At 34.9% G+C, this 9,545-nt stretch overlaps 1 non-coding gene across 1 annotated transcript; it reads right to left on the minus strand.

The window, feature by feature from the left end:
• Positions 1-5,881: 5,881 nt before the first annotated feature.
• LOC144297771 (U6 spliceosomal RNA) lies at positions 5,882-5,988 on the minus strand. Its single transcript, XR_013364638.1, has one exon. It is a non-coding gene; the product is annotated as a U6 spliceosomal RNA (small nuclear RNA).
• Between the last annotated feature and the right edge of the window lie 3,557 nt (positions 5,989-9,545).

Here is a 9,545-nt window from a genome sequence, read left to right on the forward strand (position 1 = left end):
GGAGAAGCAGATTCCCTGCTGAGCAGGGAGCCCAACATAGGGCTTGATCCCAGGACCCCAGGATCATGATCTGAGCCAAAGGCAGATACTTAACCAACTCAGCCATCCAGGGGCCTCTCCTTTTACTCTTATTTAGAAACAAAAGGTGAAGCAGAAACCCTATTTTTCCCCAAGAATGAATTACCTTTTTCAGGTCCTTCTGGGGAGTCTGAGTTTGTGCAGCTGAAATTTAACTCGGCCTTATAGAACTGTTCGTTGGTTCTAAATACATAAAGAACAGTATTTTCTGAGATTGTTTCCACTGAACATCCTTCAGTTGCACATGATGTTCTCTCTGCCTCAATCCTCTTTGCATGGCTGGCTCCTTCTCAGCCTTCACAGTTTATATACCATACAGTTTATACCTCACTTCCTCATAGATATAGTCCTTGATCTGTCACCGTCTAAAGTAGGTTGCTTCCCGTGATTCAGAATCTCAGTATCTTGTTTAGTTGCATGATAACACGTATCGTAAAACATAATTTCTTTTTGTTTCTTTTCTTCCTTTTCTACTGACTATCCACCCCACCCTACTTCCATCCCACTGCAATTATTAGTGCTAGGAAACTCCAGAATGTTGGTCTAATTCACAAATGTGTTCCCTGCATACCTTGAAAAGTGTCTGTCACACTCATTGCTCTACAGTTTTTTTAAGTAAATGTTCATGGGTAAGTCAATAAAAATTATTCCAAGGTTAAATTCTTTAGATGATTAAATTCAATATAAACTAAGTGAAACAAATTTCTTTATGGAAGGATTCCTATAATCAGTTGAGAGCCTCCAAGAGGAGTCTATACTTTTTTTTTTTCACTTATTCCACTATGAAACTACTTTTTCATGGATCACCTGTTATCATCTGCTCTATGTTCCATCATCCCTTAACTATAAATATCAACTGGCTAATAGACTGGGACAGCTCCCTGGACAAATTACTTTAAAGTAATCCATTTAGTTGCCATAACCCAGATAGACATACCTTCATGAGTATGTCTTCATATATGCCTTCATCATGCAATCTTATAATTTATAATTTATATGAAACTCTCTTCTCTGCCAACAATGATTCTGATTTCTCGGTTAAAGATACATCATTTATAAGTCAATTAATTGGCATTCTGATTTATAAATTCATCTCCTATAAATACAGCCAGCATGAAACTGAACCCTCCTAGATACAATTATGACAGATCAATTCTCTGGTACTGGAAAACTGAGAAACAGAGTGTCAATCAAAATATAACCCCCACTGCACAGCCTTCTGGCTAACTATGACTTTATCTATAATTAGAAAAAAATTGAAAAGTAGCTTCATAAAATCATCAAGAACTTAAAAATATGCTAAAGGGCATTGCTATGGTATCCCTAGAGATCTCTGTTGAACACGACTCTTTGAATGAAAATATGAATCAGTAGTAAGTTAATTCAAGTATTTATTCATTCATTTTCCAAATATGTATTAAATAGTTTCTAATGGTCAGACCTGTTCTGATGCTGGAACTACAGTGAAAAGAGAGTACCTGCTCTCAAGTAGTTCAGGGACCAGAGAAGACAGATCAAAATATGAAATAAAACTAAATCGAGTAAAATACCTCCATTATAACTGTTATGATAAAATTTGTTTATGGTACTGTGGAACACATAGAGAAGAGTATCTTGAATTCAAGGAGAATAGTATCTTGGAAGTACTAACCCTTGTTGGGCCATAAATAGCAAGAATGAATATCAAAATATCATTCAGTGTTGCAGAATGCATATTAACTATGCCAAATGGAGAATTCCCCCCAAGTAATGGAAGAAAGTATAATCACTAGCCAGCATGCACTACTTTAAACTAACTGCTCTCAAGGGTGTACTGAAGCTCAGCTGAAAGCAATAAAGTTTGAAAATGTGAGCACCTGTGGGATTTGTGTCCAGACTAATTTTTAGGTGTTCTATGTGCTTTGTATTTATTAAATTCCATGTAGTGAAACATAACCCAGATTATGTTAGCATGCTTACTAGCAGAAAGGTGTTTGTGGAGTTATCATGTAATATCATTAGAAGATTCTAATTCTCACAATGGAAATATGTTTTTACTTGGCATTCCTTATGTAGGAGACCCCCAAAAAATATTCTCCTAGACTTAGTACCAAGAAAAAAATGACTTTCCAGACAATCTCATTTGAATTTTTATCAGACAAAAATTATTATTCATCCCATGATCCTTCCTCTTGTAGTGAGGAAGAGAATAGAAAAATAGAGTTTAGTTGTTGTGTCTATCTCCTCATGGATTCCAACAGAAATATTTTTATTCCTTTATATTATTTCTGATCATGCTTCTTAGTTGCTTATGTGTTTGTTCTTTTATATATATTTTCAAACACCAGGAACCATTAAAAGCCTTTTTGAAGTAAGAAGAATTCTAAATTATTAATCAATAAATAAATGAATAGATAAATGAACAGATAGATAGATGGTTTCAAGGACAGAAAAGGATAGCTTTCGTTCTCTCAAAAACATATTTTCAAATATAGTCAATATTAGTGCTACATCATGCTTTTCTAGATGCTTTTTAATCAACAAAAATACTATTACTATAATAATTTTAAACAATATTTTATACCCAAGAATGTACTTAGTTTTCCTAATTCATTCAAATCACCAGGATATACATATTTATACTTTTAATCATAGCATTAATGAATTAATATTTTCTAATGCGTGTAAAACAGTACCTGACACAGAGAAAGTGCTACTAAGAGGGCGTATTTCATAAATTGTTCTAAGAATATTCCAAATGGTTGCTAAACCTTGAGAATTATAAAGAGGGTTAGTTAAGTTAAAACAGTACATGGTTAACTGAGGAAATACAAGTATCCCAAGAAAAAAAAATGGCAAATATTTTTTAATACTTCCTAAAATACCTCAAATAAAATTTTAACAAAGCATCATTGTCTCTTCTGTGTTGTAATATTAGCATTTAACACAAATGCTCCTTAGGATGGAATTGACATCAATAGAACAACACCTCCCAAGAGAAGTTGCAAAACATCTCCTCCTGAGTCTGAAATATTAAACACTGGTTCGTTCTGACTACCAAGGATATAATACGAGCCAGTATAAAACGTACAACTGCATATAGTGATATTAATAATACATGAGTAGATTCTCGAGTCACCAAATATCAGGGCACTGATGAAACTCAAAGAAGTAAATGTGGGATATGTAAAAAGAAGACATAGTCTCTTTTGGATACAACAGTGGCTATTATTAGGAGCTTGAGGGTAAATGAACAGAAAAGGACCAGGATTCCTTAGAGAATATTCTTTAAATTTTTCCATCTTAGGAAGCTACAGGCATAACATTTGACTAAAGAAGAAATTAAAGAAGTAGCTTCATAAAAAATTGAAGTATGTTTTCTCTGAGACTCATCTCCATACAGGAGCAGAACCACTATCAAAGTTAGGCCCAAAGGAGCTTTCTATAATTCATTACAAAGAAGCACCACCTAGGGATCTATTGGGCACTGAAAACTCTAAGCTCCAGTTAGAAACTAGAAGAGGCTAGAAATCCAATTGGTATCAAGTTTTATCCCAATGGATCATGAAGGTATTAACAATACCCTAGTCTACACACAAGAACTAGATGGCAACAATAAAGCATACAGCTGGGGCCCTTCCATTTAGTCTCTGCAACAACTTCCAAGTCTAAGTAAGTTGTTTATCCTTATATTTGAATTCAGCTTGATGTACATTACACATTGTCATGTATATTATATATTTTGGTATATATAATGCACTTGAATAGTGCACACCTAGATGAAAGGTTCTGCACGTTTAAAACTGACAGTGATAATAGAGCCAACTTCAGGTGTCATATACGAAATGGAAACGTTACTATCAAAGCAAAGACAGAAGCAAATTCTCAAATGTGTGCTTCTAGCCTAACAACAACTTCTATCTTCCGTTTAAAAACGATCTTCCATTTGAGCCAGAGTGAATAGATGACTTCTCCACCACTGATTAGCTAGCTATAATGGGACCTACTTGTTTTCTCATCTATACCATGGGAATAATACTAATATCTTCCCCCCCTCCATAGGGGTAGTCTGTGGAGATTAAAGGAGAGTTAAAAAGTTTCTATTAGCATGCCCTAGAACAGTGCTGTCCAATATAAGCGCAACACCATTTATATCTGACGCATATTTTATACTTAGAGTACATCTCAATTTAGTTTAAGCCCCATTTCAAGTACTCAGTAGCCACATGTGACTAGTGACTACTATACTATATTGAGCAAGGCAGTCCTAGAACATAGCTAACATTCATTAATACATTAGTACTAATGTTTGTAGTAGTATTTGACTACTTGTTGGTATCACTGGTATTGGTATTATTATCACTCTTACAAAAACCCTAAGCTGTGCTTATAACTGTTCATAGAATCGTAAAATAATTTTAAATCCTTTGCTAATTTTCAGAATATACAAGCCTCTAGGGATGATACAAAAGCTAATAAAAATGAAAGCAAATATGCACTTTAATATGTTACAAAAAACTACGAAGAAAATTGTCAGAGAGTGTAGCAAACATTAAATGGGAGGAAAAACTGTATGAACATGGAGGAAATTTTCAGATAGAGTGTATATTTCAAGAAGAGGTTTTTAGAAGGCAAGATTTAAGGCTATAAAACATAGGTCCAAATTTTCACTTATAGCCAAGACAGCAGGAATTATTAACTAAACCTTCTCCTTATTGCCCAGAAAATCAAGATAAATTTAAAGGCCTTAGCAAGGCACTTTAGGTATACAGTTTTGAATTAAGGAAAAATCAGAGTTGTATAAGACCTTCAAAAACATAATTACCTTATAAGTCAGGGAGTCTCTTTGGGCGGGGCGGGGAGTAGCTTGAAGTTCCAAGAGATCTATGCTTAAAGGAATATGTAGGCCTTGTCATATTTCAAGGAAAGAACCTCATAGGACACTGAGCCTTTCTAGGTTTGGCCTAAGAAACTATTGTCCTGAATCCACAGAGCATTCTATCTTTCCCTGATCTCTTTCTGACAACCCTTAATCATGTTACGGATGTGAACTAAACCTTCCCTCCCTTAGGAAGCTTTTCCTGGGACAGTTAAAAGTCTACTAGACTGATAGATATCTATGGCACCTTCTTTTACCTTTATGGTAGTTCTTACAAAAATGTACTTCAATTCTAAGGATATGTACCTATTTTTTTTCTTGAAACTTTTTTCTTGTTTACTTTCTATCCCTGAACAATCTTATAATTTCCTATGCTTCCAAACATCTATACATATAGTTTCTACATCTATGTACAAAATCTGCTAGAATTCTTTACCTTGATATACACGAATCTAAAATTATTATCCTATCTTCTCAAAATCTCCTCCTCCTCTTCCTCCTGACTCCTATTTAACAGCCTTACTGTTCTCTTGGTCACACACACAAAAAAAATCTTAAATCTTGTTGGCTCTGCCTCCCCCTGTTGCCACCCAGAAAAAAATATGGCCAGTCCTGTAGATAGCCCAATTGTCTCCAGGATGCATTTCCATTAATCTGACTCAGAGCACCATTAATTCCTACCTACATGAACACTTTCTGGCTGGCCCTCCAATTCAAGAGTCTCTCCTCCCCGTATGCTAACACATTTGCTGCCAAATTTTCTCTTTTTAAAATCTTTTTATTTGAGTAGGGTTGACCCACAATGTTACATTCATTTCAGATGTACAACAAGGTGATTCAACATCTCTATATGTTATTATGCTATGCCACCGCAAATCTTGCTAACAATAGTGTTGTTCACCATACAACACTATTACGATATTATTGACTATGTTTCTTATGCTTAGAAGTATGGGATGCTTCATGAATTTGTGCATCACTCTTGTGCAGAGGCCATGCTAATCTTCTCTGTATTGTTCCAATTTTAGTATGTGTGCTGCCAAAGTGAGCATGGCTAAATTTTCATAATACATTCTTTGTCCATGCTACTCCTCTGTTCAAATACCTTTTCTTTTCTCAGCATATTAAATCTTAACTTCTAAGCCTGTTTTCTATATTCCCCACAATATGACCCCAAACTACCCTTCCAGCCTTATCATCTACAATACTGTTAATTAAATGTTCCAGCCAAATTCTCTGTCACTCCAAAGAATCCTTATACTTTCTCAGTTTCATTATTTTTTCATTTTCTTTGCATAGGATTACATCATTCACACAATCTATCCCTAAAAATACCTTTTATTAAAAAAAAAGTGAACTTTACCTCACTCCAATCCCAGTCTATATTTTGGGATATAACTTATATTATTGAATTTCATCTTTTTTTTAATAGCTTCTAGTCAATTTAAAGTTCCTTGAGAAAGGAATCATGTCTTGTTTTTCTTAGTATTAGCTTCAGTCCATCACTCTACAGAAAAGTAGTAAATATATAAATGGAAGAAGAAAACTCACATGACAATATCCCTGCAAATGTCCCATAGTAAATTAGAAGCAAATTGAAAGAGTCTGATTATACTCTAGGTAGAAGAAAGACCCCATTTAGGGTAGGCTTCTTCAGTCTGTGGGTGGTTTGAAATATCACAGAGAAACTTAGTACGTACATAATGAAAAGATATTTGCATGTGCCTATTATTTAATCACCTAGGACTTACTAAATGCCTGTTGACATCCTCAAAATATTTTAGATGCAGAAAAATTTCCAAAAAGGATAAGATACTTCATCATCTACAGTATTCAAAACCTCATTTTAAGTGATTGTACTCTTCAGAATAAAAGATTGTCAGAGCCATCTTCACTTGTTCACAAAGTTACCTTTTAACTCAGAAGTTTCCTGAAGCTGAAAAGGTAGTAACTCAAAAAGCACTGAGCAGCTGAACTCGTCACCTTTAAATATTTTTTATTTTTAGCAGATTCTCTGTTCTTTTAGATACATAGAAAATGTAAACTAGATCTTAGTAGAGAGGAGGCTGTAGACTTGCAAATAAGAAATAGGCTGTTTGATAATAAGGTAAGCAAAATGAAAAAAAAACAGCAAATGAGATTACAAATAAATTCAAAATGTCAGCTATAAAAAGAACCATGGCTCAAGATCATAACAGATGCAAGTGATTTTAATAATCTAAAAAGCAAGGCCAGAAATGGTTGGAAAGAAAACCAAAATAACAAATGGTATCTGAGCAAAATATTTAATATTTGTGGCTGTTTAAAGTTGTAATAAAATCTCTTTAGCTGATCAGAATGTTCTCAGGACATAGAATTTTATTCTTCTTTCATAAAATAAATATGAATCTCAAACATTCTAGATAATTTCTTATTTTCCATAAATACAGCATAACAATTTCTGAATGGTTTATGTGTTTTTTCTCAAATCACTCAAATCTTGGAAAGACCAAATTAAAATTATATGCTCCTATATGTAAGCTGACTCTTCTTCAAAGACACAAATTCCAAAAATCTCCATAGCATGAACATTCTGTGTCTTTACATATATACATGACATATAGCTAGGATACAGTATGCTATTATGAGAAAATAAATGAAGGTTAGGCATGATATGAGCCTTCCCTATTATTTCAGTCTCATTGTCTACTACTTCCTCAAATTATTCTTATAGTCTAAAAGAGAAGGAAATCTTACCATTTGCAACAACATGAATGGAGCTAGAAAGTATAATACGAAGTCAAATAGTCAGAAAAAGACAAATACCACGTAATTTCACTCATGTGGAATTAAAGAAACAAAACAAATGAGCAAAAGGAAAAAGAGAGATAGAGAAACAAACCAAGAAAAAGACTCTTAACTATAGAGAACAAACTGATGGTTACTAGAGGGGAGGTGGGTAGAGGGATGAGGGAATAGGTATGGGGAGTAAGGAGTACACTTATGATGAAAATAAAATAAAATGATTTAAAATATATATATTCTTATAATCTAGACACATTTAAACCATTCACATTCCTGTAACATCCCCACGTTCTGTATATAACTATGCCTCTGCTCCTAATTTGTCTTTCTTGTATGGTATTTTTTTTTTATTTATTTTTTATTGGTGTTCAATTTACTAACATACAGAATAACCCCCAGTGCCCGTCACCCATTCACTCCCACCCCCCGCCCTCCTCCCCTTCCACCACCCCTAGTTCGTTTCCCAGAGTTAGCAGTCTTTACGTTCTGTCTCCCTTTCTGATATTTCCCACACATTTCTTCCCCCTTCCCTTATATTCCCTTTCACTATTATTTATATTCCCCAAATGAATGAGAACATATAATGTTTGTCCTTCTCCGACTGACTTACTTCACTCAGCATAATACCCTCCTGGTATTTCCAATTTATCTACATGTAAGGCTCCTACTCGTCTTTAAGACAATTCTAGTCATCATCTCCTCTCTGAAACCTTCCCAATCCATTCCGGGTCCTACCAGTTTATATATAATCCACTTGTAATCATCATATTGTATTCTAACTATTTAGATCTCCTTGAGACCAGGAACTGTGCCTTATTTGTCATTGTGAGTTTACATACATGACACCAACCATGTCAGGATCCTGCTACATCACTGGATGAATGTTGACCAAATCTGTATGTCTATATGTATGACTATAAATTCCTTGAGGTTAAAGACACTGTGCTATTCATCACAGTACCAGAAACTTAACATAGTGTCCACTACAAGTTGGCTCTAATCTAAATAGAATGTTTTAATGAATTACCTTGCAATCAAGAAAGCACAAAGTTCGGATCCCTGGGTGGCGCAGTGGTTTAGCGCCTGCCTTTGGCCCAGGGCGCGATCCTGGAGTCCCGGGATCGAATCCCACATGGGGCTCCTGGTGCATGGAGCCTGCTTCTCCCTCTGCCTATGTCTCTGCCTCTCTCTCTCTCTCTCTCTCTCTCTGTGACTATCATAAATAAATAAGAATTAAAAAAAAAGAAAGCACAAAGTTTAAAAAGGTAGGTACTAGTATTTAGCCCATCATTTTGCAATAGTAGATTAATATAGATTCACATATCTATGCAGAAAAGAAAATACAGATTATCCCAAACATTGATGAACTTACTGATATAAACTCCTTTTTGCAAATCATTCTGTTCTTGTTATTTCCTGGGAAAACTCAGAAACATCTATTTCTTTATATATGACTCTCTCTTAATAAAATGATAAAATTTATTTAATAAATTTTGACCACCACAGATGATGTTTTCAAAACGTAAGCAATAGGGACACCTGGGTGGCTCAGTGTTTGAGCATCTGCCTTCAGTTCAGGGTGTAATTCCCGGGGTCCTAGGATGGAGTCCTGCATCAGGATCCCCACAGGGAGCCTGCTTCTCCCTCTGCCTATGTCTCTGCCTCTCTCTGTGTGTCTCTCATGAATAAAGAAATAATCTTATAAAAAACATAAGCAATAAAGGAAACAAAAAAAGAGAGTTGCTTTTTGAAACTTATTCTGATGTTAGGCAATGTGGTATTATAGGAAAGTCAGTACAACTTTGTGCCAGCGTCGGATTCTCAG

This window comes from Canis aureus, chromosome 25 (assembly GCF_053574225.1).
Source record: "Canis aureus isolate CA01 chromosome 25, VMU_Caureus_v.1.0, whole genome shotgun sequence".
Lineage (NCBI taxonomy): Eukaryota > Metazoa > Chordata > Mammalia > Carnivora > Canidae > Canis > Canis aureus.